Source organism: Sphaeramia orbicularis, chromosome 16 (genome assembly GCF_902148855.1).
Source record: "Sphaeramia orbicularis chromosome 16, fSphaOr1.1, whole genome shotgun sequence".
Taxonomy (NCBI): Eukaryota; Metazoa; Chordata; class Actinopteri; order Kurtiformes; family Apogonidae; genus Sphaeramia; species Sphaeramia orbicularis.
In genome coordinates this window covers 2,077,015-2,104,414 of record NC_043972.1, presented here as the reverse complement: position 1 = coordinate 2,104,414, position 27,400 = coordinate 2,077,015, and the positions used below count along the sequence as shown (strand labels likewise).

The 27,400-nt window shown below is 37.8% G+C and overlaps 1 protein-coding gene across 4 annotated transcripts in view; it reads right to left on the bottom strand.

Annotated features, from left to right (window-relative positions):
* adgrb1a (adhesion G protein-coupled receptor B1a) overlaps positions 1-27,113 on the bottom strand; it is a 298,620-nt gene extending 271,507 nt beyond the window's left edge. For 3 of the 4 annotated variants that reach the window (XM_030157687.1, XM_030157689.1, XM_030157686.1), the window contains exon 1: positions 26,537-27,113. The gene's annotated coding sequence lies outside the window, so the exon portion shown is untranslated. The remainder of the gene's footprint in view (positions 1-26,536) is intronic. The other variant, XM_030157688.1, reaches the window with a different exon arrangement.
* Between the last annotated feature and the right edge of the window lie 287 nt (positions 27,114-27,400).

Below are 27,400 nucleotides of genomic sequence, written 5' to 3'. Positions count from 1 at the left end.
ACATGCAATGAAATTTAACATATATGCGAACTAGCAAAACATACATAATAATACAAATATGAAGAATCATAATCTTAGACAGAAGAACAGCACAATAGTTCCATTTACATTTACCTGAAAAGGGGTGGGAAGAAGTGCAACTTAAGAAAAATAAGTGCAATTTTAACAATATTCTGCCTCAATTTATCAGTTTATCATTTACACATGAGCATTACAATTTACATTACAATTCCAAATACACAAAACATTTAGTAACGAGCAGAATATTGTTAAAATGACATTTGCTTCTTTAAAGACATTTCAGGTTGTTCATATTTGTTTGGGTTTTTCCCATTTTTTGTAGAAGGATAGCACTGGTCTACAATTTTTTAGAAATGATTTGCTTCAGACATTAAATGTGCTAAATATTACATATTTTAATAAGAATAATTGGAAAATAAATGACAAAAGTGCCGGTTTGCTCATGTTTTCAAGGTATATGATTAAGTGTTATTACACATATATATTGGTTTATGTACATTTCTATAATAGTTTTATAAATCTTCCACTAAATAGAAGCTGTAAAGTGAATGTATTCTAATGTGCAGACAGTGTTTTGAAGTAGATCTTGTAGCTCTGAGACAAATATTCCTTTTGAGTCAAACCCATTCTCTCGTTACTTCTTGAATTTCACATTTTGACCCAAGGCTGTATCTTGGAAAGTTCAGCCAACCAGCGTTTTTGACTTGACTTTTCTTTACCAGTGACTCTCATGTGATAAAATTTCATTACTTTTATTCTGGAAGCATTTTCCTTGTAGACCAGTGTAGTATGTAAATGTAAACATTTTCATGTAATTTTACTTTTTTTACACTAAAAAAAGAGAAGACTTGACATTTTCATTATTTATAGGTTATTATGAGACTATTTTACTGGTTCTGATCCACTTTAGATTGAATTGGCCTGTATGTGGAACCTGAATTAAAACTATGTGTGACTCCACTGATTTTCAGTATCTACTGTGTAATTTTTGTATTTCCCAAATTCATCCCACGGGCCGGATTTGGCCCCCGGGCCGAATGTTTGACACCTGTGCCTTAAGTTATTGGATTCTTGACATGCACTCTTCTAAGCATTAACTGTCTTCCCCAGTGAAGGGTCTGCTGCTAATGGGCAAATACTCACAATTTGTAAAACACTCCATGACAAGAAGACATCTCAGAGAAGAAGACAAGACAACTATGTGTTGGGCCTTGATTGCAAATTCACACTCCTTGTGTTCTGTTTTAACTGGGTTAGATTGGAAAACACATTTATCAGTTTGATCAGGAGGTTTACTGGAGCGAGACTCTGGGAATGAGGAGAGAAGCCAGCGAGGCTAACAGACCTGCACTGTCCTGCACTTGTCACTCAGCTGGTGTGTGTGTGTGTGTGTGTGTGTGTGTGTGTGTGTGTGTGTGTGTGTGTCTGAGTGTATCTGTGGAGGTTTCCCAGGGTTGAAGGGCTCCATTGAGGCGGCCTCTCCTCCTTTCCTCTCATTGCCATGCAAAGGGGACCAGCTGCCTACACTCGGCCGTGACGGCTGAAATATTTACCACTCTGTTTACCGGGGACGTCCTGACTGACAGGCCCACTCCCCCCACAGCACCCCCCGCCACTGGAGCGCCTCCTTCTCTTTTTCCCTAAAACTTCATCCCTCCCATTGCTCCTTCTGTCTGAGCTTCCTATCAGCGCTGGCTTGGAGCGTCTTACACTGGTTTGGTCGATAATAGACTCTTTGAGTGACAGATTTTAATCCTGTCTCATTCTAATGATATTTACTCTCCCCCTAGTGTGTCACTCGCTATCAAAATGTCACAGGCAGATTTACAAGTGCATGAGCTGCCAAACAAAGCTTATTTTAGTCTGGGGCTTTAGGGTGGAAAAAAATCCATATATACTACAAATCAATGAGGGGAAATTTATGGCTGGCACCTGTGGACTTAAGATTGCAAACGGCTGCGAACATAAAAATAAATAAATAAAGGACTGGGATGGATTTGATCTGTGCATGTGTTCTTTTTAAGTCTGTCATGATATTTTGTAACAGAACTCAAGGGATGTAATGCAGACGTCCATAATTCTGATACTAATATACAAAAATTAGAAATATATCAGTAGATTATGTTTTATTTATGCATTTGCCTATCAATATAAAATTTGAAAACCAGATTTGTATTGATTCTATTATCATGTGATGTGTGTGGATCTATGTCCTGGTGTATTTTCTTCCTCTGGAGCTTCACTGCCGCCCAAGAATTATTGAAAACACATCAGCGATCCACAGATTTCCTCTGGCTGACGTGGTTCATTACTACCGTAACATAAACTCTATAGGATATCCTGACTCAATCCAAAGACCTGGGCCTACGAAAGAAAAAAACGGCTTAAAACGCTGCTGAAAACAGTCCATCACGATCACTCCCTGTTTGAGTAAAGTTTGATTAAAACTATGATCCTTACCTTTTTTGGAGCCTTTTGACAACAGAGTTTAATGAAGTGGTATCAAAGGGTAACGGTTTTTATTCATGGATAAATGAAAGAAGAAATTTTAATATTCCATCTTTCATCTCTTTAAATACTTTAGCCACAGAGAGTTTATAGACTAATTTAAAACTAATTTAAAACTGACTTTTATGATTAATAGAAATGAAGATAATTTAAATTCCAGTACCATTTCTTTTATAATTAAAAATATGTTTAGATAAAAAAAAAAAAAAAAAAAAAAAAAAGTGAGGAGGTCAACAGCCAAGTTAATTAAAAAAAAAACAAAAAACAAACAAAACAAAAAACAGCAAATCCACCTCAATCAACCAACCAAAAAATACTGCTTTGTGAAATCTGGTAGTGCTGTTCAACAAATGATCTTTACGTTATACATGATGATTCATCTACAGGAAATCCAAACCATTGTTCAGTCTCATCAAATGGGGAACTTTACAAATGAAGAGTTAAAACTGTCAATGCAGTGTCATTTCAAAAACTACAATAAAATCAAACAAAAAGCAGCTGATGAAATTCATTAACCTCACACACTGTCCTTAACTGCCTTAGATTTGACTGATTTGTAGTTCTTTTTTGCATTAAAATGAATTATTCTTAATACATTACACATCATGTAACACTAAACAAACATTTATTCTATTTCCACACAAAGACGCAAAGTTCCTCCACTCCTATGCAACTCCATTATTTAGCGTCATGGTTCCGAGGCAGAGGTCTGCAGCCCCAGGGGGCCTGTGTGAGGCTTTGTCTCCTTTGAGGCCTAATTTCAACAACTTCAAAACCTCAGAGGAGACCAGGCCTCATGCAGGCCCTTCGTCTGAGGCCCTTAGGTGGTCACCTCATGTTAAAGTAAAGTAGAACTAGACCCTTGAATGATCAAAAGTCTCTTTACAAAACCAGTTAAAAGGATAATTTTTCGGTCCCTACTCAAAAATAGTAGGTTCCTGAGTCTGACACACCCCTTTGACCTCTCAAGTCCAAAAAAAGGTCTTAATCAAAGATAGACGAAAGAAAACAGGAACAGAATGAATCACTTGAGTCTTCAGTTTTACGTGTGAGAGGTTGGAAGGGGAGGGGGTTAAGGATTATTAGATACAAGTAGGGCGTCTCCACAGGAAAAAAGTCGGGACCACTAGTTTATATGCAACCTGAGAGGGAGACCCCAGGGCACAGAAAGGCCAAAACCAACTTGCTGCTCTGAGCACAAGGGAAACCAAGATGGAATATCAATATTCTTATTTTTTAATCAAATCAGGGTTTTTATGAATGAAAGTTGGACAACAGAGGGACACAGTTCAGACCGATTTTAATGCTCAAATCGCCCCTCTAAGATTTTGACGGTGAAGAAAAGAAAACTGGCATTTTCAAATAGAAGGTGATATGTGCTCCTTTCCCCAGTGGAAATTACACCCTTAGATTAAGCTGGCACATTTCTGCAATTCATTACGCCAAAAGGCAGAGCCCACAAAAATTCCCATATGTCCTTCATGTAATTACCACGACTAGGCTGAAATGAATGTTTCTCTGTTTCTGCTTCTCTGTTGGCAGCTCAGTTTCACTGTAAATCTGACATGACACAACATTCCCAGTATCTCTTTCTTCTCTTTCTTTGTCATCTCATTCTTCGTCCTCTCTTCCTTCTCACAGTTGTCGTCTATGCGGCATTCATTTCAAACGCCTGTAGGGTGTTGGTGCGATTCCTCAATGCAGAAGTGAAAATACATGACGTGCCTTTAGGGCACAATTACCCAATGCCAGCCACTATTACTGCGGTTCCTCCACAATCATTCCCTGAGGGAAAGGGCTGTGGAGCCCACACAGCACCTCCCTACCCCCCTGAGTAATGGATTTATGATATCCCCCTCTCCATATGGAGCCATTGGCCACATATACATGTACATAAACAACTCCCATACACACCCTGTGAACATTTCACTTCACTGCAGCCATATGCTCATAACTCTCTCTGACTTATTCAACCAATCCTGTCCTGAAGCATATGCTAACCATATTTCTATAAGGGTTCATGCACTTGTTTTTCACAACTCAGCATGTAAGGATTAAGAGTGAAAGTAAAGGAAGACAATAATCTAAAAAGGAGCGTCGAGAAGAAAAGTCCATCTTTATTGCGTAATACATCACTTGTACAGCATAATGTATTCTGGGATTTATTAAGAGGCAAAGAGATGTAATTTAAATTTTAATGTATGTGTAATTTAAATTAACATTACATTGTTAACTTGCTCTTCTTGGTCCTACATTTATTTTAAAACTTTATGGCTCAGCTGCTGCTTCAGCATGAACAGGCTCTTTGGGGAACAAAAATAACTTTTTCTGAAATTGTCTTATTTGCCTTATTTCCTCAAGATAGCCTCATCCCTCCTTCAATGTATATTAATATAGAAAGCAGGTTAATTTATTATCACCCTATACATTGCTTGCATCTAGCACAATCCAGGTATAAAAAGACTTCTTGGCTAGAAGAACTAACATCCATGAGCCTAAGGTTGTTGCATGGCAACTAGCCCAGAGTACTTCCAATGTTTGATCTAAATGTGATGAAACATTATGACAATTTAAGAGATTAATTTTCTTAAAAAGAAGCAGTGGCAACAGGCCCTGTTAGTGTCTGTTTAACATTTTGATGCTTTTGATGCTGTCTGCAGGTCATCTTCTCATCTGGATACACTGCCTCCTCTGGTTATATGGTGAATGGCATGTGGGTGGTATTATTTTTTCTGAATGGGATTGTTTAAATGAAAAAAAATCTGTTACCACTTTTAGGGATACAAAGAGCCAATGTCTGATATTAGTATCGTTCACAAATTGGCCAGAAACACAGAATTGGTTGCCTAATATTTATTCTTATTCTTATTCAACAAAAGACAATAGAGTCTGGAAAGTTTGGAGACACACTTGGCATAAATGTACCCTTGGGACCAGCAAACAACACTGATGATCCCACATATCTGTAGTTCCAAAAGGCAGATTGAAAACACAGAAACACACCATACATTATATACAAAAGCTGTGGAGCTGTCCATGGTCCTGAAAGCTACTTCCTGCTTTACTGACTTTCAGCACCATGGACAGCTCCACTCATTCACTGATCACTTCTAAGCCTTTAATAAAATGCATTATTGAAGATCAAAAATGTAACTGATGACACAGAAATGCAGAGGAAGTGATGATCAACTCCAACAAAATTATTTAGTCAAAAGGCTGACTTGGCACAAAAACCAATACCACATTTACACATCAACTCCAAAGTGTTATGCACTTTTAAAAGGCAAAAGTACCAGAAAGACATGACATTTCAAATATCTTTTTTTTTTTTTATTATTATTATTATTTATTGATTCAAAGTAAAGTCAGAAAGATTATTTTAAAGGGAACCAAAACAAAGAAAATGGTTTTTTTTCCCTCAAGGGAATGTTTCCATTTCAAATAATAAAACTGCTTCCTAGAGTAAAAATGTATTGGAATCTAAATCATACTGTAACATATTGCAGGGTTTTAGTTTGTCCGGTTTTATGAGTGATATTACATCATGACCTCATAACCTCTGTATTTTATATTTATTTATGGCTGCTCTAATTTCCCCCTATGAAAGACTTCTTTGTTGTCAGTGAAGAAGTAGTGTTTTTGTGTAATGTGTTACTCTGAGAGACACAATGAGTGTGTGTCCCTAGTGGCATGCCACACTGTACATGGTTGATTACACACACTGATAGGCCTGCTTCATCACTGTACACTGAGCCTATGGCAGCTACCTGCTCCCCTCATACTACAAGTCTCCAAAGTTTCTCTACTGCACTATTATGAGGTAGATTTTTTTCTGTGTAACCTACATTAAAGTAATGGGCTGTGGCATTTTCATTTAAATTAATGTCTGTTTTGCTGCGGTCATTCCGATGAAAGTAAAACTTTATAAAACTTGAAACATTTGCTGTTTTAAAGATGGTTCATGTGAGGTCTTTAAAAGTCGTCTAGTGCAGAGCAAGTGAAGCATGCTGTTTTCCATCTCTTCAGTGGATGTAAGAGACCTTGGTAGTTAGCATGAATGGTGAGTGAGCAGACAATGAAAACAGTGCCAGCTGCCCAAAATCAAACTTCATCATCATGAAGAAGAATGTAATCTGTTCCTGCAGCACAGGCAGAGAGAAAGCTTTCAGAGGCTCTAGAAAGGGCAGATGGTGGTGAGAGTGAAGTAAAGGCCAACGACAAAAATAATTTCCCACATGTTTAGTTTCTTCATTAGACACAGCGGAAGGAGAAGTGGGACACAGATTTGGTGTTTTAGTCCTCTACATCCTCTTTGACCCCAATCCAAAGCAACAACAGTGGCTCCACAGAACAGCAACAGCATTTACACTTGTGTTTCTCTGCTGCTTGCAGAGCTAAGCATTATAATTAACTGGAGTTAACAAATTAACAGCATTAGATGTGTCACCAGAAACATGGCAAGCCATTTCTGATCAAAAAGGAAGGCTTCTATTACATACACCAATTTGCATCTTTCACCTAAAAGCAACATAATGTCACAGAATGACGCCAATCACTGCAATCAGCTCTGGACATTTTACAGGATGTGCTAATGATAATGAATGTCGTGAGTGGCTTACTTTGGCGAGTGAACATGTCCATTCAAGACCAGTGTAAACATGTATATCATTAAGATATTCATTTATCCTCTTATTGGACCCTGGAGAGAAACTTGTTCACCACATTTAACCCATCATAAGTGTTAGAAAAAATGGGCAGCTCAACTCCAGCTCCACAGACAGAAATGTAACTGAACATATATATTTTTAATGGCACGAGCTGAAGCACACACAGGAAACCTGTGCAGTCACAGAGGACATGCAGACTCCACCCATGGGCCAGGACGTTAACCCAGGAAGCTCTTTATGAGGCTGCAGTGCTTGTGACTGAATATCATATGAATGGCTGAGATTCATTTTTATTTCAGTCAAGTTTTTAACTAATCGCTGATCTGTCATTTTACCACAGTAATAATTTCAACACTACCCATTTATACCCATTTAGTATTTGTCAGACCCACCCTGCATGTCCTGCTGGGATGCAAACCTTGAAACATCTGGTCTGACCCAGGCAAAAGGCAAGACGCTGAGACAAAGTCACCATGACCTTTTCACTGCTCTACAAAGTTAGAGCAGCACCTGCATCCCTCATTTCTAACGTCCCCTCCCCTATTTCAGGCAATATTAGGCTATTTTCAGACAAAATGGTGGGTTGTTTCATTAAGGCTTGGTGGGACTGCAGATCATTGTGTGTAACACCATCCAAGTTTACAGTAATTTCTGATATCCCAGCATTTCTAGATTATGTGATAGAGATTATGAGAGATAGAGAGAGAGATAGATAGAGAGAGAGAGAGAGAGAGAGAGAGAGAGAGAGAGAGAGAGAGAGAGAGAGATAGATAGAGAGATAGATAGAGAGATAGAGAGATAGATAGAGAGATAGAGAGATAGATAGATAGATAGATAGATAGATAGATAGATAGATAGATAGATAGATAGATAGATAGATAGATAGATAGATAGATAGATAGATAGATAGATAGATAGATAGATAGATAGATAGATCTATGTTAGATCTAACTGATGATTTGAAGAAAAATGTAGGTGGAAGGTCTATGTGTGTTTACCTCACAGAGTTGGTTCACCTGTGTTTGTGAATTAGGATAATCATCATCATGCAACATTATTTTAGTTCAAACCAGAAAATGTGCTTAAACTTAACTACTAAACCCTGATTTGCTGTTGTACCCAACCCTTCAAACTGTCAGATTGCAATTTTCAACATTATGTAATTCCTCCTGCTGACTGTGGAGGTGCTAATCCATCAGATCCTGATGGAATAGTGTGAATGCACAACATATTTGGTCATTCAAGGTTGTTCCCTATTGTTTACATTGTTTTAAGGTGTTAAGTACAATATTTAATGTCAGTACTGTACATTAGATTTACATCTGGTGAAAGAAAGAAAGAAAGAAAGAAAGAAAGAAAGAAAGAAAGAAAGAAAGAAAGAAAGAAAGAAAGAAAGAAAGAAAGAAAGAAAGAAAGAAAAAGACTCATTTACAGACTGCAGTCTTTTTGCCACATCATTGTATATCCTGGACTAAAATCCTGTTGCCTTTCACTTTCAGACACGTCTGGCTCCATGGTTTTTGTTAAGAGGTCTGGGAAGAATGGTGCATCATTTCAGGTGAAAAGTGTTGTGAAAAAGTGTTGCTACAAGTAGCTCTTTTTGAAAGTATAACTCCGTCCATCAGTATGAAGCCTCCTGTTGCTTCAGGTCAAGAGTAAGGAGTAAAAAGAAAACCTATTCCCCCACTTCTCCTGGAGAATCGAGTCAATGACCTGAGAAGACTGCTGATAAAGTTGGGGAGGGGGAGAAAGATAACACTAACAGTCTGAGCAGTGACAGAGGCTATCAATGTCAGACTGCACAGTGACCCACGCCATCCATCACAGACAGGAGGGGAGAGGAAATGAGAAGAGGAAACGAGGAGAGGAGAGGAGAGGAGAGGAGAGGAGAGGAGAGGAGAGGAGAGGAGAGGAGAGGAGAGGAGAGGAGAGGAGAGGAGAGGAGAGGAGAGGAGAGGAGAGGAGAGGAGAGGAGAGGAGAGGAGAGGAGGAAAGAAGGAGATGAGAGGAAACAAGGAGAGGAGAGGTGAGGAGGGGAGAGGAAATGAGAAAAGGAAAGAAGGAGAGGAAACATGGAGAGGAGAGGAAACAAGAGGAAATGAGAAAAGGAAACAAGGAGAGGAGAGGAGAGGAAATGAGAGGAAACGAAAGGAAACAAGAGGAGATGAGGAGACGAGGGGAGGAGACAAGGGGAGTTGAAATAAAAGGAAACAAGAAAAGACCAGGAGTGGACATGAAGAGAGGAGATGAGAGGAGACGGGAGGAAATGAAGTGAGGATATGAGGAGAGAAAATGAGGAGAGGAGATGATAAAAGAGCAGAAGAACATCAGAGGACGGAGCTGAAATGTTAGGAGGTGAAATAAGATGAGTGATTAAATGAAAGTAAGAAAGAGCAGAGGAGGGATGGAGAGGATGAGAATAAAAGGAAAGACAAGAAAGTAAAGATCTGAAATGACAGGAGAGAAAAAAAAAGGTCTGATATTTACCAAGAGAGGTTTAACATTTAAAAGTGCAGAGATAATAGACGACAGGATGAAGAAGAATCACAGACGAGTACACAGACGTCAAGATGCATCTGTTAGGAATTATATATACATGTTCAGAACAAATAACAAAATAATAATAGTAATAGACGTATTAGAAAAAGTTGCAAATCCACTACAGAGCCTTTCTAATCTGAAACGACAAAAGGATAATATTATAAGAAACTAATAAAAAGAGTAAGTTAGAAATAAAGGTCAGGTTCTAGCTGCAGTTCAGATGAACTGAGTTCCCAATGAGATGAAAAAATAGCAAAAGATTCTCATACAGATTTTTAAAAAATATGTAAAGAATTAGAACGGGGGATAAGAATGACTTATTTGTGAATAAAACTATATTTAAGTTGTTACTTTTTGTGGATTTGTTTAGTTTGTATCGATATATTATTATAAGGTTTTGACAAGACTTTTGAATTATTATTGTGATTTACTGCCTCCCACATAAAAATAAAATAATATAAGAAACAAACAAGCAAATAAATTCACAACACACTGAAAAACAGACCGCCACTGCATCTAAAATTCTATCAAAAATCTGTTCTACGGTCATATCTACTTGGTGGAATACAGTTGACAAAGAAGAAAAAAAGATGACTTAAATTGCACTTGCTTGTTTTCTTAATTCTCTTTCTTCGTCCGTCATTAGCTCCACATGAAAGAACATAACAGCAAATTAACAAGTTCTCAAGTAGACAAAATATGCCGAGCTCATGTATCCAGCTGCAATGTCCTCTAAGTGGAGAAAAACAACATTGTAGATGTAATGAGGTGGAACAAGGAGGGGTCACAAATAAATGCTTCACTTCAGCAGAGCTGTTTGTTGTGCAACACAGCTGACAACAGCAGATTGGAGAAGTCAGCACTTCAGGGCCACATGTCTTCCCTTTTTTGGAGGGGGGAGACAAAAAGTTTATGGAGACGTTTATCTAACGCAAGACAAATTGCCAGCAGATGCTTTCTGGATATACGGACCTCTGTTAGGAGAAACCCCACGCTTTGGATGACACTGACGGCTAAGCTCTCACAAACATCTGTTTTAGGAGACACTGGCTGCAAATGGAGCACGATGAATCCAACCCACATTCCATATTACAGAACATCAGCACTAAAGATCTACAAAACAGGCATCACACAGCTGAGACGTTACCACTGTGTATTATTATTATTATTATTATTATTATTATTATTATTATTATCATTATTATCCCAGAAAGACTCGAACAGCCACTGATGACCAAAACCATCTACTGATCTAAAATGTTTAATAACTTTTGAACCATTAATCCTGTCAATCCATGTAAATAATTGGTGTAAAATACAGTTTGTCATCTTTTCCTGGTCTTCACACATGACCCATTTGAACGTTCACAGTCTTCATAGTGAACATGGAAACACCATCATCACTGACTCATGACTGACTTTCACTGACTCTCACTGTGCATATATGGACAATTAGAAATTAGATTTGTACAAAACAGTATTATATGTTTTTCCCCCTTGGGACATTGGTTGCTTTATTATATTTTGGTTATCAAATGTGTAAAAGTCAAGCTCAAGCGCACTTTACTCTATTACTGCAGTTGTAAATATTTGGGTACTTATGTTGGTTGTTTGTGTTTGTTTTGTGTCTTTGTTGTTTGTATTTAATGCATGCAATGGAAAAAATCTACATGGTGTGAATGCTCGATGCTGTACACATTTAAGTTGATGTAAGCAGTGGATTAGTTGAAAAGGATAGGCAAAAAAATAAGCTTTTGCTTCTAGCCTATTCCTTTTTTGGTTTTTATGTTTATTACGATTGATGTACTGAGTACAATGATTGATGTAAAACCAAAAATAAATTCATTCATTCATTCAAATCTTACCAAGTGTATTTTTCTCATTTCTAGTCAAAATATCTCATCACACTAAAAATAAGACATAATCACCTAAAGAGTAACTTTTCAGTGAGATATGAACTTATATTTTTGACAATAAAATCTTATTTCAAGAAATCTTACCAAGATAATTTTCACTTGTTCCATTGGCAGATTTTTGTGCTTAAATTAAGCAAAAAAAAAACTTGATTCTGCCAATAGAACAAGTGAAAATGATCTTGGTCAGATTTCTTGAAATAAGATTCAAGTGTGATGAGACATTTTCACCACAAATAAGAAAAATACACTTGTAAGATTTTGATTTTTGCAGTGCGGTACCAACCAGAACTTAAATACTGTTCTGTGTTGTCATTTACTGACCAACTCTTCCCTGAGCCAAACTCTGTCTTCTGATTATACTTGTCCGATTGAAATTACATCTTCAGTTAAGCTACGGTTAATATATTTATAACAGCTTCATTACTCTTTATTATGACGTAAATACTACAGCTGCACCATCAGTCTGGATGAGTTCATTGTATTCTGATTGAAAGCCTTCATCAAACTTCAGGCAGCGGTGAGTGTGGGTCATCTGAGCTTTGACATCACCATAATGCTTAGAGAACTAAAACAGGTTGAATGCTGCCTACGAAGCCATTCATCGGCTACACACTTCAACTGTTTACCAGTGATGTGAAACGATTCTTGAAAGGAAAAGTGTTGAATGATACTCAAGATTCAAAAAGGAGGTACATGAAAGAAATATTCATCTACGGTCCAGCAGGTGTACAGTCGGATGTATAGTCTATGTGACTTCAGTGCATTCATCCGTATTCTCACAAAAAAAAAAAACAAAAAAAAAACTATGGAACTGTGTTGACTCTTGAACTTTTCTTCTTCTTCCTTTTAGTTGTAACTCAGTCAAAGCTAAACACACGAATGCTTATTCTACAATTTGATGATATCTCCAGTTTCCATTGTAGATAATCACCCATAAAGGTGCTTGAACTCGAATGAGAATGATCCTGTCCTACTAAACATTTTTTGTGTTGTTTCAGTGTGAAAGTAACCCAGAGATATTTGACATTCACAGTAAAAAAATAAATAAAAAATTAGCTAATATAGGACACTACTAATAAAACACTATAGGATATATGGTATATCTTCTTTTCATAATTTCTGGCAATTTCAACCAGGCAAATCACTGCCCTCTGCAGGATAAAATGCAACTACATGAGAAATTCAACAGAGTAAATGTGATCAAACAGGACAGAAAAAGCAAAATACTAGGTCCAACAACCTCTAATAGAAGGCTTTTTCTTCCAGAAGATTAGTGTTGTTTGTTTCAGGATAGCAATTTAAAGATAACTGACTGGTTATCGCTGTCTCTCTCCTCATTTCTCTAAAAATAAAAGAGAGGAGCGGGTGAATCCATGTAATATTAACTATTCAAGCTGGACTGTGGTCTAACCATTCATGTACAAATCACTGCAGAACTCTGGCAAAGGCTCTAATGCAAAGAGTAAAAAGGGAAAGAGAAAGTGGCCTTGAAAAAAAATAAAAGCAAAAAAAATTACAAACTTGCCAGAATTAGAGGTGGTCCATCTCTGCCTAAATTGTCCCTCCGCTTTTAATAATTCAACATATCTGTCCAATACCCACATAACGTAAGAACAATGGCAGTGCTGAAGCCGATCCCACATCTGGAGAAGTGCGCAGTTCAGTGGGGAGAGTGGTAATAACCCTGATTAGTTCCAGTGTTGATGGCCGCTTATGAAGCTTCCAGGGGAGAACTGAATAGAGATGGAAATCAGAGCCCAGCTACGGATGATTATCCAGCCACTTCAGATCAAAGATTTCCCTCAGTCTCATCACATAGGATAAAGAAAAGATCATTTCGCCCCCCACTATCCCACTATCTGTATCTGTTTTATTGGAATACAGTGAAAAGAGCAGCAGTCATGTGCACTGAAACAGAGGCTGGATGCATCTGCTTATGTGTTGACTGATGGACATATGGTTCGAATTTCATATGTGGGAACACAAACTTAAACATTTTGAGAATTTATAAATCAAAACTCTGTTCAAAATGGTCATTAGACTTTGGAGGGAGCTTTGATTATTTAATGAATTAATCGATGAAGTGCCAAGAGTTAGAAAAGTGCAAAAAAATTACAGCATAATGTGTTAATAAGAACACGTATTTTCAGCCAAGGAGAGGGTCACGACAGCGCTGAGAAAGCTGTGGAGGAAGCGGAGGGAACCATCTGTGGTTTCTTGAGCAAGGTGTCTATGTGCAGTATGTGCGTAGGGGGGAAATGCCATGATCATGCCTACGTACATATGACTAATTTCTGTGGTATTTCTTCAGCTATCGGCGCTTCAAAGTTGGCGTGTGGTGGCGAGAAGTTCAGGCTTCATTTGGGATTTTAGTGTGTGTGAAACGTGTCCACTGATATCAGAGCCTTTGATCACATACCTGCGGGTCTACGCCAGCAGCAGCTTCTCAGATTTTATTCCTTCCTCTTGTAAGATCAAACTACATGTTATTTGTGGTCTCAGCAGAGTGAAGAAAAAGAAAAAAAAAACAACAAAGATGTTTTTAGAAGAAGCTTCATCCATTCCAGTTGAAGACAACAACAAGTGGAACATGAAGGAACGACCTGACAAAATCTACCTTATGAAAAAAGCCAGAGGGATTTTTTTAATTTTGCAACTAATCCCAATAGAGTGAGCTTGTGTTCCCTTTTAACCCTTTCATGCATGAATTCTGAGAACCTTAATCAAGACCCCCCCCCCCCAAAAAAAAAAAAAACCAAAATAAAACAAAAAAAAACAATGACATTGAATTTTTTTTATTTTTATTAACCTATTTTTCATGAAGTTCCACAAATGTCCCCTCACCTGGACACCATGTGTTTAACCCTTTCATGCATGAATTATGAGAACCTTAATCAAGATTTTTTCCTGAGTGTTTTTATTTTTATTCCTCTTTAGGCATGAAAAAAACAATGCGATTGAAAATTTTCTAATAATTAAAAAAAGATTAATTAATAAAATAAATAAATAAATAAAATTTAAAAAACATTAAAAAATAAAGTAAAAAAAAAAACAACAAAAAACATCATACTAATAATAATAATAATTTTAATATTACTGATGAAGATGATGATGATAATAATAATAATGATAATGATAATGATAATAATAATAATAATAATAATAATAATAATAATAATAATAATAATAATAATAATAAATAAAGAAAATGTTCTTATGAACCTTTTTTTCATGAAGTTGCAAAAATGTCCACTCAGCTGGACACCATGCGTTTAATTTTTGAAGCAAAGAAACATGTATTTACTGATAAATTGTGTCAAAACTATGGGGGGGGGTTCTGGGGGTTTATACTCAGGGGACATCTACATGATGTTACCAATTCATGTCAGAAAAGATATGGAATGTGTTAAAACTTAAATAAAGACATGTATTTTTAAAAAATCCATGAATATACAAGAGAAACATCTGCAGAATAACTGTCCACTGTAGTGACCAATATGTATGACAGGGTTAATTTCAGAAACAAAAGAACATGTATTTACTGATATACTGTGTGAAAACTATGAAATAAAAACATGTTTAATGCAGCTAATCAGATGTTTTCTCACATTTTAACACACTCTAGTACTAGTTATTACTCACTTCATGGTGATAATACGCAAAAAAAACCAACTTTTTGTTTAAAAACGCAACAAAAAAAACAAACTATTAATTACAGTTTAATAACAATTAGCAGGGTTTTTGGGTTTTTTTTACACTCAAACATGTCACTGTAGATCAGGTTTATTTAGAACAGCAAAGTTCCACTAATGGTATGAACTGCAGTGTATGGGATGATGGGTAAGTGTCCACTGTGTCGGATGATATGGAACTAAAACAACAAAATCCATAAATATACAAGAGAAGACCTTTGAACAGCTGTCCACTGTAGTGACCACTATGCATGAAAGGGTTAATGTAGCCAACGATGTGATTATAATCAAGACTATTTTGACAAGGTTAAGTGTAATTAATCACAAGATTTGTGCTGTGTCATTCACTGCAGCACAAAAATGCTGAAGCACCGTCTCTGACTCATGGCTGGTGTGATGTAAAGGCGTTGGGAAATTAAACCAACAGTATGGGTATCATCTGATCTCACTTCTTTCCCTCAAGATTTTAAGTGCAAATAAAGCATCCTAATACAGAACAAACTCAGTGTCTTCGGGTGTGACCAATGAACTGTGAGAAACAGCTTATTTTTGGAAATCAAATTAGCAGTGAAAGTAAGTTCAGTTCCAGCTGAAGGTCTGACATTAGGAAGAGGCTATTGATCGATGTATGAATGCTCAGATTTGAAAATGTATCTAACAATCTGACATTATGTGGTCAAATTTAGAACCTAAACTGCCTAAGTATTCAGTTACAAAAAATAGAAACCACATTAACTGTGCTTATTACCCTCCCGACCTTCCCGAGATGTACCAATGTGTGTCTTTGCCCTGAGTGAGGGCTGTCAGCATCACAGAGCAACGAGCATTAACATTTAGAGTACTGAATACAGAGCTAACATTTAGTAAGTCTGGCACACTTTATATTTTACAGAACGGAAATTCATCATAGGGTTAGAGTTAAGGTTATGGTTACTTTGTGGTGAAATAAAGGGAGTACAAATGATGATAAAATGTGCTTTATGTATCTTCAATATATAATTTTCAGTCGGATAATACATTTTTAAAGGTTCAGTATGTTCTTTCATACATGCTGAGATGAGTCTGTATTCTGTTAGAAACTGGATGTTTCTTGACTTTGACTGCAGTTCGAAGCTAATGTCACATCCTGTTGTAGCTGTAGACAAGCAGAAGAGAGGCAATAAAGAACTATAGAGTGAGAAAAAGAACCCACGTCCTCACACACATTATACCTCAACACACTGTCAGTGTACTGTGACATTTATCATGAATGTAGACAACTGCTGGAATTAACCAACATCAACCAATAATAACATCCTGAGACAAAACCGCAGAGCAAGAACTGCAGTTCAAGTGGTTCCAATAATGTCTGCTTCACATAGATTCACACTGGATTTCTCTCTAAAAGTCAACAATATGTCATTTTATTTGGATCCTCTAATAAGTCTTCTGGTGCTCTACCTTTAAATTATTCGAAGTCACTTAGATGTGTGATTGACAGCTTGCTCAGTAGTTAACCTGGACTTTAATAACATCTGGTCATTGAATAAAATGTTCTTTTTTTGTTGTTGATATTAACCTACCACATGCACAAGACTGTTAGATGACTTTGCTATAAAAATGCTTGATTATGTGTCAGAAAGCTACCATTTAGCATCGTTTCATCCATAACCCCTTGCCTCTCTCAAGTTGCAGCCTTTATTCTCCACATATTTTTTCTGTAGGGTTTCTGTAAATATGCTTAGAGTCTGGTTTTGACCAACTCTATATCTAAAGTGTCATGACAGAACTTTTTTTGTTGTGATCTGGCGCTGTATAAATAAAATTTGATTGATTGAGTGATTTGATTGGTTTTCCCCTGTAAGTCACTTTGGAAAAAAGCGTCTGCCAAATGCATAAACATAAACATAAACAAATATTGTCACCTTCAGCTCCAAAATTGTATTTATTTATTTATTTGACCTTTATTTTTACTAGGAAGTCCCTTGAAGTGTTTGCTCCTGGAGGATTCTGTTGGGTTTCTGTAAATTGGATTGAGAGGCTGGTTTCAACCGGCTCGAAATATAAAGTGTCATGAGATAACTTTTGTTATGATTTGGCACTATATAAATAAAATTTGATTGATTGATTGATTGATTGATTGACTGAGATAAACTCTCTTTTTCGAGAGAGTCCTGACCAACAGGCACATCAGTCCACAACACAAAAACATCATGCTAACCCCACCACTTATTTACAATCCATAAGTCCAGCATATATGTCTAATAAGATGCAAATTTTCCATGCTGATATTTAAAAGATGAAGTTAATTTAATAATTACTGCAAAATATGGCCATTGATAAAAAGAAATAAGAATAAAAGAGCTAAGATATGAGAAAAGCACTAAGCTTCCACTTGAGAATTAACATTAAAGTAAATAAATCTGTGCCAGGAGACGTTATTAATGCATTGACCTTTGTTGTGTAGTGCTGTAGTATGAATTAGAAGAGGTTTAATCAAACGGCTGCTGACTCTTCTAGTCAGGGAGGCAGACTGAGGTGTGAAGGTGTTTCCTCTGCTTCTCTCACACAGTATTTTAACATGTGGTTAAAAATAGCAAACAGCCAAGAGAAATCCTGCTAATTGAAGACCTTGACTCATAAGATGCAGCTCTGATCCAGGCACACTGTAACTGCTACGAAAACAAGGGTTCCACCATTCTAAGCTCCAAAAAGCCAGACTCCTTCCTCAATCTTATCCGGCTGTAATCAGATGTAATGTCCAATCAGTTTCACACCAAAAGTAATTTTAAAAAGCTCCTATTGTAGCTTGAATACTACAGAATTATAGGAAATGTCCTGCAGCTACGTGGATTAAAGGCGGTTATATTCAGTGGTTGACTGTTGTTTCCAGGAAGTCTCCAGTCTGCCACACACTAAAACTGTATAGGTCTACCTTTTCCTTTTAAAGTAAGTTTGTTTCCAGGCATGATTTAATCTTCAAATAAATATGTGATGACAGATTCCCCAGAGATTCTGTATTGAATTTACAATTAAATTAAAGTACCAGCATTAACAACCAAAGAACACAATCAAATACAGCACAAAGAAACAAGAGACAAACAACAGATGAATAAAAGAAGATAAAGTCAAAAGGCAGACGGTTAATTATTATTCATAAAGATTTCAACGTCCAGGTGGATTCATGTGGTCGCAAACACGATTGGAATTCTCTGATGCATAAAGTCTGTGTGGATTTTAAATTCTCATTATCAGGGTAGAGCTTAACTGAAACAGAGAAAAACATCTTTAACCTTAAACCATAAAAGTCCAAAGACTGGAGAAGTAAAGACACAGGACGGACACACCCTCAAGATGGTCTTATAAATGAATGTCAGGAAGTGAATTGATCTGCGCATATAATGAAATGACAATCCAGCCACAGCATACAAATGGCAGCCATGTGCCTAGAGCCAGCCCACAGTTCAGTGTTAAAACGTTCCTGTTTTCAAACATTGATAAAAGTAAATCTGCTGCTTATTTCTCAAATACAAATTCAAGATGTTCCAAATGCAAAGGGAGCAGCCTGAATTCATTTGCCTAGAGATGTTAGAAAGTCTCAGTGATGCAGATTCTGTTTCTATCCACGGAAAGCAACATTTACTTTCTTTGTATTTTTTGCAGAGATTCAAGGACGTCTTAACAGCTGGGAATGAAATGTTTCACATCCTGCTGCAGCTGAGTAAGTGCCCATATTAGCAGAGGTGTTGGATGTATTATACCCATTATTACTAGTGATGTCCTGAGCTGGGGTTTTTTGCTTCCGACCCGATCCAATTTTTTTATGATTAGTTTTGCCGATACCAATACTTTTTATTATGAAATTTTGATTTAAATTTGGAGTCATTATTTATAGCTTATTATGCTATTATTTTACTTGAGATCACAATTGGGTTGAATGTGGAACCTGAACTAAAACAAGAATGACACCTTCAACTCTTAATAACTAGTATAATTTTTGCACATTCCAAATTCATACTGTGGGACAAATTAAAACAAATTAAAACAACTGGCGGGCCGGTTTTGTCTCGCAGGCCAAATGCTATAGCGCATCTATGGACCAGTCCATCCAGGGATTATAAGGGGGGGGGGGGGTGCATTCTGTGTCGTACGTACCTCACAATGAGTATGCGCCGACCACACAAAGTGAAAGTGAAACTTACGCTTTACTAATTCCTCTAAGTCTCCCACTGTTGTGCAGCTCATTTTCCTTTTCCCTACCTTCAGAAACTTTGAGAGAGCAGGACATATGTTTAAGGGGGCATTACCCCCTCTTGCCCCCCCCAGAACCGGGCCCGGATCTTGTGACTAAATCTGATCTGATCCTCTAAAAAATACCAGATCGGCAGCCGATCTTTAGCTCAGATTGGTAAATCCCCAATTATTACTATAGTCTAAAATAAAGAGGACCAAGTACTCACCCCTGTGGCACATGTCAATAATATCTACAAATATTGTTGACAATAATCATCAGCTGTGGTTAAACTCTTTGCAGTTTTTTGCAGACAGCTTTCTTTGAGCAAAAACCTACATTTCCTGACACTTGAAATGTTCAGAAACAGAAACATTCAATGCTCATTACTAGTCTGTATATTGCTGCTCTGTGGGTCATTTGTATGTTTTCACTGGTTCTGTAAAAGTCCTTGGAGCCTTGTAGTGGTTTAAAATGGACACAGAATGGTCCACCATTTGAAGACAGACAGAAAAATCTCAACTTCTATTCATCTGAAGGCCATCAATCAAAGTATTTCCTCCCACTGAGGCCTCGATCAGGTCAGATTTGTTTCTACCTTTGAAAATATCTCAAATCAAGTTTGTATTTAAATCAGTATAAATACAATTTGATACATATAAACCCCTGTGTCAACATGCCTGCTTGACGTTCTCTGCATGTTTGGTTGCTCTTGACAGTTTTCTATAGACAGTATTATCGCATCAACAGTAACGATTAAGTTAAGTCTCACCATTTGTTCCACACTGCTGGCTCTCACAAGACTCCTGTCCTTTTATTCATTAATGAGCGCTGAATTATATCCAGGTTAATTCATGATTTTATCACTGTGGAAAGAATGTTCATTTCCTGGAACGAGGAACATTTTAACCTGACAAGTGACCAACCAAACGGCACAAAGTCCTAACAATAATCACAATATTTTGTGACTTTATTGCACCTATAACAACTAATCTATTCACCTATTAGTCAGTCTTGGAGACTAGACTAGCTCAACATTGAAAGGTGACATTTGATATTAGGAAAATAAGAGAAGTTAAGTATAAGGAACATTTCTTGGGATTAAAGATACTCCTACCTAGAGGTACAATGATTAATTGATTAATCGATATATTGTTGACTAATAATGAGATTAATGTGATGTGTTTTGAAATAAATGTCACTTTTCTGATTCCAAGTTCTTAAATGTGAATATCTGGGAAACCGGAAACACTTTTTCACCTTTTTCTGATATTATATTGAGCATTGACCATTGTTGATTAGTCTCTCAGTTAACATTTTGTAAATACTGTGTTAGGTAAAATATTCAGACCTCGACCTACAAGCAACACCATTCTCACATGTCAAATGGAAAACTGACTCATCAATCCACCATGACCAAACTAACCATATGTCAAAGCTGAAAGTCCCTTTAATTATCTTATTTGAAATAAACCTGCTCAACTAGCTAAGTATCTTCTAATTAATGCCACCAAAACTGTAATCATAAATCTTTCAATACTATGGATTGTTTGCCACTTTTACCATTTGGCAGTCTGCCAGGAATCAAAACAAAACATAAAATGTCTAAACCACACACTGTGCAACAGCAACAAAATAACAAAAAGCACTTTCAACGTTCTCATTGCACATCATTTGTTAGAAAATTAAAATATTGTGTTATAAAATCTGGCGATGACTGGAGACATTCACAATGAAAACAGCACAACAAAAACATTTTGTTCAGAATCTCTTTCAAGTTTTTCATCAGTGTGGGAGGCCTCAGATCACAAAATCATAATTTGTGTTTCTTGGAGGTTAACCAGATCCTCCAAGTCATGATTTTGTAATATGAGGGCTTCCCACATTGATCCAAAACTTGAAAGAGTCAAATCAATCTAACATCTTACTCAGATACACTTGTAATATACGCATTAACAAAACCTATCACTACGAATGTCTTTCTCCGCCTCGGCAGCTCACACATTATTCAAATGAAAAGTCATTCAAGACAATCAAGGCCAAACAGTAGTTTAGAGCAGAAACATGATGTCTGAGGTGTGAATGTAGCCTTCGAGGCTCTTCACGGTAAAGCTTTGTGTCTGTTCTATGGTTGTCAGCCTTAGTTCCTGTCTCACTCCACACATTGGCCAAGGCTCATTAAGCACCCCTCCCTAGCTCCTCATTTAGTCCCTAATTAGGAGAGCCAATGGTTTCACAGGATCTGGTCAACCTCCAAGATGCTCCAAGCAAAGATGTCTTCCCAACAGTAGCTTTGAGAAACCATTAAGGAACTTTAGGACATGAGATATTGGCGTGATTCACCTTTGAAGTGCCAGGGTTGGGAAGTGTGTGTGACTAGCCTGTCGGTGCTGACTGATTACTGTGGATTTCGGCTAAAATTTCCTCAGGGGGTCAAATGAGTGTCCATTTTTGTCAAAAAAAAAAAGTTGTCATAAAGTCATAGAAGTGTGTGGAAATAATGCTAATCCATTTGTGCACAGACTACTGATATTCTCTGACAGTGGAAGCTCTGTTTTCATAAATATTGGATTTGGAATAGCACGTGGATGTGAAAACTTTTGCTGGTGGACGGACGTGACATTACCCATGATGCTCTGGTCAGTACCAGTACTTTATTAGGAATAAACTTCTAGACTTCCTATTGCTAATTGTGCTCTTCTTCATAAATGTTGGTATTGTGGACCTAAAACAATCCCAGCTGACACAAACACACTAAATGTGTTCGTGGACGGATGTGACATGGTTGTTGTGGATCCCATCATACTGATGCTCTGCAGCCATGTCAGCGTTTACACTAATGATCCCTGTGCAAAAACTAGGAGCACTATTATTTATTGGATAGTTTAGCATCAGACTAAAGAGGAAAGAACAATCTAGAATTGTTCTTTCTGTCTAAAAATGCTTCTTATTGTAAAAGTGTTGATGTAAACAGTGCTGTGTGCCATTCTTCATGTATGTATTGGTAGAACAGAAGCAGGATGGATCAGCACCATACTCCAGATTGAACCTGTACAAATAAAACATGTGATATGGAGGAGAGAATCTGGGAAGAAAAACTGGAGAATCCAAAAGAAGAGAAGATTTGTTTTTCAGCTGAATTCAGTTCAAATAGAACTTGTCCATTTGTGACATAAAAATATAGCATTAATTGTGCTGAAATTGGACATTTTGGAGCTGAAAACATAGTTCATATGAGCATCAACATGTTGAACAGAACTGAAATCCTGTCCATTTGACAACTGTCATTTACCAACACAAAGTTCCTTTGGATTCACTGAGACTGATTTAATATGAACACAGACACAAAGAAGAGCTGTGAGCACATTTTATCCATAAGGAACTTTAGGACATGGGATATTGGCGGGATTCACCTTTGAAGTGCTGGTGTTGGGAAGTGTGTGTGACTAGCCTGTCGGTGCTGACTGATTACTGTGTATTTACTCCAAAGCATGGTGGGTGTCACACACAAAGCGATCTGTGAAGCTCAGAAGCAGCAGAATAGCACTGTCTGTCTATGTCACCCAGCCCCGTGTCTACAGTCCCTCTCTATCTCGCCTTTAATCCATCTTCTATCATCCCGCTGACTGTCTCCTCGTCACCCATCTATTCATCTCCCCTCTCTCAATGACTCCCTCTGTTTCTCCCATCACCGTCGCCTCCTCTTCCCTCTGATGTCACAAAGTCAGATATGAGGTTCTCTGATAGCATAGCCTTGGACACTGTGGCCTTGTTCAGAGGGGAGTGATCAGAGGATGAGGACAGGGATGGGGAAGATGGAGGGAAGGCGAGCGGGAGGACGGCGCGGGTATATTCCGAAGGCAGAGGGGGAATGCAAGACGCAGAAACAAAAGAGGACATCTAGGTTAAAAAAACATGCATGAATGCCTCTGAAAAGGCCTGTGTTATGCTGCTGGCTTGTCTCATCCCTGTGACTCTGAGCCAGCCGGCGCCGTGCCTGTCAGGGTACTACTGTTGAGTCTATTTCTGTTATCTGCTCTCTTTCTTGCGGATAAAACAGCTGACTGCTAATATCCGTACCTGGGGGGCGAGGGGGGGAGTTCTCAGACCCGGAACTTGACACTGTCCCAGAAATGCATGCACTGTCATAAGAGCAGACAAGTCCCAAACACTTGACTCTACTCTACATCCTGTGGCAGGCCTTACATAGATTTCAGTGACAATTTGACAAAAAAAAAAAAAAATTACTTCCTTGTAACAAAAAAAGCACTGTATATCTAGTTTAGGCACTCCAGTCTTAAGCGGCTTATTTCCTTCCTTCATGGTTTGATGTGTTTGTGTACGATGCACAGGATGCATACGCAGGATTCAAGTCTGCAGGGCTTGAATTGAACATTTTAATATTAATGAGAGATCAAACAGGAGTTCAAACCACTGGACCGCAAACCTGACACTTCTTGGGAATTTCTTCTTTCATCACCAACCGCGGCAATGTCGGTCAAAGGTAAATCTGCAGGTTATGGGAGTGGTTGTGATAAGTTTGGCGGTGTTCACCAGGGAAATGGGCTCTTGGACTTTAATACAGACCACCTTGACTAATGTACCAGCAAAGGATTGGATTCAACAAATATAGTGATATCATCCTCAATGTGATAAGGGAGCTAGACACAGACTGCTTAAACAGCTGGTGGCCCCAGATTTAAATCCACATACGAACAAATATATGAGTAAATAAAGACACTTGAATCCCACTCTGTGTCTGTCTTCTCTGGATTTTCCCCTTATGGGACAAATAAAGGCATATCTTATCTTATCTTGTCTTTTTAATGGGATTCCCAAACATGCATAGCACAGTATACACGCATAAAAAACAGAGTTAGCCTAAATTTATTCACATTTTTTTAAGACTGTAGAGATAATGCAAGTAGTTTATTATGAAAATACAGTATATTTTCTGGGCTTCTCAGCTATACTCTATAACCTCCTGAGACCCAGCAATGCATTTTTGTCCTCTGTTTCACAGTTTTACTTAAATAAATAAAATAAATAAATAAATAAATAAAATAAAATAAAATAAAAAAAAAAAAAATATATATATATATATATATATATATATATATATATTGCAAAAGGCGTTCCATTTATAAATAAAGAAAGAAATAAAAATAATTTTAAAAATGCATCTGAAAAAAACTGTTATATTATGCTGTTTCCAACTAAGAAAATTACTTCATGTAAAAAAAAAAAGCTAAAAAAAAAAAAAAAAAAAAAAAAAAAGCTAAAACTTTCACTTTCCAGGGTCTCAGGAGGATACATAGCAAACCTAATCCTGAAGGAAAACATCCGAATCAACACTGATCCATTCAACTCTACTCTTATGAAAAATGAACCTTGTCAATGAAACACGCTTATGTGTTTTTACAGCGCCCCCACTTGTGAGATGTAGGAACTAGAAATTGTCTGAGATTGTTTTATGACTGATGTTTTAACTGTCAGTGAATTAAAGGAGGAAAATCCAAATGGAGGAAATTAACTGTTCTCTCTAAATATAGCTCTATATTGAAATCCAGTGAAAGTGTTCTGCCCTCTCCAGAACAGCAGCCTGTCTCTGGTTTCATCATTCCGGGCTTATGCACATCACAGATTGGACATTATTAAGTCTTACTGCAGCACAAGGAGAGATGAGGGAGGTTCCTTGCACCAGAAGGGGACAGTGAATGACAACCCATTTTGTGGCGAATAGGATTTGTGGCCAACAGTGAGTGATAGCAGTCTGAGTGAAAGTGCGCCACAGCAGTGGGCTCCGAGCGTTCCTCTGACTACTCCACTGCGAAGAAATCAGCCACGTACTTCTGTTTCTCCCATAAGCATCACTGAGGATGAAGCCACTCTGCGTTGTCATGAGGCATTACTCAAGACGCGGAGACTGAGAAACAGATCCGTTCACTTCAGGTGAAGCATTTAAGCAGGATTTGGTTTCATGTGGACGAAAAAGAGTTGGAAAGTTGGCATGAGGACAATGAAAAATAGGCGTTTTCCACCTTTTTCCTGCCCCTTCATGCACCTTAAACCTGGTAGGAAATACCCCTCCGACCAATAGCACTTTACGCATAGAAAATATGACCAACTATGATAAGTTACGCACCAGGTTTACCCAAATAACGCACCGCTCTGCGTTTGGATGGAATACCCAATACGCAAAACTCTGGTCAAAATTGTTGCATTTAAACGCATCATTCCTTCAAGACAATGTGTTTCCAAACGCTTTTCAACTGCTAGGGTAAAAAACAACAAAAATAAATGTAAAATAAATAAATAAAAAATGCAATTTCAAGTTCAGTAATGGAAAGGTGGAACAAATTTTACCAATTAAATATTTAGTATGTGGATAAAACATGTTTGTGTGTTTCATGTTAATGCCGATTTGAGTTGATTCCGCTCATTTACATGACATTCCAGTGGAAGCTTCATGAAAACGCACTGACTCATTTAAGCAGTTATTTCAAAATAAGGTGTGGCGACACTGTCTCTGTGGAGAAATGTGCCCAGTGACTGTGCGCCTCCTCTGGATGACTGTTCACCCAGACGGCGGAGGATATCCACCAGCGGTCCAGCTCCCCGAGCACAAACCAGCTGGGCGTGTTAGACTTAACAGTACAGTTCAATACTGCACCCAACCTGAGCAAAAAAAACAAAAAAAAAAACATATAAGCACCGGACCATGACAGACACACTAAATACCCATGGGATATTAGCTGTTAACTTGGCGCCAGCGTTATTTTCTTTTTCTTTTCTTTTCTTTTTTTTTTTTATAAACAACAAAATGAGCAGAATATGTGAACACGCATGTTCCCAAAACAAAAAACGCACACAAAACAAACAGGCTCTAGCAATTATTTATCCCTGTGCAGTTCAGTTAAAGGTGAAAGATCTCCAGAAGAGGTCAAAACGAGAGGTTATTTTAAAGAAATGAGGATTTACCTTCAGGAAGTTACCAGTCCCTTTGATGCATCCTGTCAGTGGCCGCGTTTCCAAGGCATCCACCAATTCCAAAAGCCCGGGTACAAGTCCTAGGATAAGTCCAAAAGACGCATTCTTATGAGCAGCGGGAATGTCTTCTTGCGCAAAAAGCCAAACACATAAAGCCCAAACAGATGAAGGTGGGGAAACTTCTGCCTGTTTTAGTTCCGACTGCGCTCTGTGCGTAAAAGCAGCTTCAGAAAATCCCGAAGGAAACGGACACTTGTGTTCTCCCACTGTTGAAAAGCCAAACGTCACCCGCTCCTTTTTTTCCACTCATGAAGGCCAAATCCTTTTGGAGAAAATTTAAAAATAAAATAAAAATAGTTGTTGGTTATTCCAGAAATTCAGATATTTGTGTCCAAAAAGTTACTCTCCGGTTGTGGCTCCAGTCGGTGTTGGGGCAGCTGGTTTTTCCAGGTGGACCCTGAAGGTTTAACGGAACGGGAAATCAAAGACGGGGCTCGCGCGCGTCTCGGGCTCCGCCGTCCCCGGCTCGCGGCTCTGGAGCGTCCTTGTCTGTCTGTGTGTCCGCGCGCAGCAACAGCCGGATTCCTTATTTGGAAGACCAGGGGCTCGCGCTACTGTCAACACAGACGAATCCGAACCAATTAACTTCCGGTTTCATCCTTCGAATTAAAACCCAGAGAAACACGTTCATGGTTTCATCCTCCTCCAGGATTCAACTGCACCTGAACCCTTAAAGACCTAAATAACAAATGGCAACCAAAGCACCTACTGATATAAAAGGTTGAATAACTTTTCAAACACTTATCCTATCAATACATGTGAATAATTCAGGAAAAAGTCCGTTTCTCCTGGTTA